General features: G+C 60.8%; 1 pseudogene; it reads left to right on the forward strand.

Moving 5' to 3' along the window:
• The window catches only part of LOC105996835, a 66,865-nt pseudogene that overhangs the window by 11,781 nt on the left and 52,917 nt on the right, over positions 1–2,167 (forward strand).

Raw genomic sequence — 2,167 nt, forward strand, 5'->3', positions numbered from 1 at the left:
AGGCAGTGCTGGCTTGAACAGGGCTCGGTGAGTCTGGCCCGGGCCAGTCCAGGCGTCGTTGGTTTGGAAAGGGCTCTGTGAGGCTGTCTCCCGCCAGTCCAGGAACAGCTGGCTTGGACAAGACTGTGAGGCTGGCCCAGGCCAGGCTAGGAGGAGCTGGCTTAGACAGGGCTCTGTGAGGCTGGTCTGGGCCGGACCAGGCTGCGCTACCCTGGACAGGAGTTTGTGAGCCGGGCCCGGGTCAGTCCAGGTGATGCTGGCTTGTACAGGATTTTGAGTGGCTGTCCCGCACTGGTACAGGCAGTACTGTCATGAACAGGGCTCTGTGAGGCTGGTGCAGTCTGGTCCAGTTGGCACTGGCTTGGACAGGGCTCTGTGAAGCTGGCCTGGTCCATTCTAGGTGGTGCTGGCTTGGACAGGATTCTGTGAGCCTGGCCTGGGCCAGTCCAGGTGGCGCTGGCTTGGACTGGACTTTGTGAGCCAGCCCCGGGCCGGTCCAGGCAGTGCTGGCTTGGACAGGACTTTGTGAGCCTTGCACAAGCTGGTCCAGGCAGCTCTGGTTTGGACATAGCGCTGTGAGCCAGGCAGGAGTCGGTCCAAGAAGCACTGGCCTGGACAGGGTTCTGTGAGCCTGGCCAGTGCCGGTCCAGGAGGAACTGGCTTGGACACAGCTCTGTGAGACTGGCTTGGTCCGGTCAAAGAGCAGCTGGCTTGGATGAGACGCTGTAAGTTTGGCGTGGGCCAGGAGGAGCTGGCTTGGACAGGGTTCTGTGAGGCTGGTCCAAGCTGATCAAGGCAGTCCTGGCTTAGTCAGGACTTTGTAAGCCTGGCCAGGGCCCATGCAGGCGGTGCTGGTTTGGACAGGACTTTCTGAGCCTGGCCCACACCAGACTAGGCAGTACTGTCTTGGACAGCGCTCTGTGTGCCTGGCCCCTGCTGGTCCAGGTAGCACTGTCTTGGACATGGCTCTGTGAGGCTGGTTTAGGCCGGTCCTAGTGGCACTGGCTTGGACAGGGTTCTGTTAGGCTGCCCAGGTCTGGTCCAGGTGGCACTGCCTTGCACAGGACTCTGTGAGGCTGGCCTGTGGCAGTCCAGGCATTGCTGGTCTGGACAGGATTTTGTGAGCCAGCAACGGGCCTGTCCAATTAGCGCTGGCTTAGACAAGGCTCTGTGAGGCTTTACTGGGGCAGTCTAGAAGAAGCTGCCTTGCATAAGGCTCTGGGAGGCTGAACTGGGCCAGTCTTGGAAGAGCTGGCTTGGACAAGGCTCTGTGAGCCTGGCAAAGGCCAGTCCACATGGCACTGGCTTGGACAGTGCTCTGTGAGGCTGGTCTGGTCTGGTTTAGGAGGAGCTGGCTTGGACAGGACTTTGTGAGCCAGCCCTGGGCCGGTCCAGGCAGTGCTGGCTTGGACAGGACTTTGTGAGCCTTGCACGAGCTGGTCTAGGCAGCGCTGGTTTGGACATGGCTCTGTGAGCTAGGCAGGAGTCGGTCCAAGCAGCGCTGGCCTGGACAGGGTTCTGTGAGCCTGGCCAGCGCCCATCCAGGAGGAACTGGCTGGGACAGGGCTCTGTGAGACTGGCTTGGTGCGGTCAAGGAGCAGCTGGCTTGGATGAGACTCCATAAGGTGAGCCTGGGCTAGTCTACGAGGAGCTGGCTATTACAGGGCTCTGTGAGGCTGGTCCAGGCTGATCAAGGCGGTGCTGGTTTAGACAGGACTTTGTGATCCTGGCCTGGGCCCGTACAGGCGGTGCTGGTTTGGACAGGAATTTCTGAGCCTGGCTTGTACCAGACCAGGCAGTACTGTCTTGGACAACGCTCTGTGAGCCTGGCCCCTGCTGCTCCAGTTAGCGCTGCCTTGGAAATGGCTCTGTGAGGCTGGTTCAGGCCGGTCCTGGTGGCACTGGCTTAGACAGGGCTCTGTTAGGCTGCCCAGGTCTGGTCCAGGTGGCACTGCCTTGGACAGGACTCTGTGAGGCTGGCACGGACCTGTCCATGTGGCGCTGCCTTGGACAGGACTCTCTGAGCCTGTACTGGGCTGCTTTACCTGGAGATGATGGACAGGGCTTTTAATCCTGGCCTGGTTCAGTCCAGGTGGCGCTGCCTTGGACAGGACTCTGTGAGGCTGGCCTGGCCCGGTCCAGGCGGTGCTGGCCTGGGCAGGATTTT

This window comes from Dipodomys ordii, unplaced genomic scaffold, assembly GCF_000151885.1.
Source record: "Dipodomys ordii isolate 6190 unplaced genomic scaffold, Dord_2.0 Scaffold137, whole genome shotgun sequence".
In the NCBI taxonomy this organism is placed as follows: Eukaryota; Metazoa; Chordata; class Mammalia; order Rodentia; family Heteromyidae; genus Dipodomys; species Dipodomys ordii.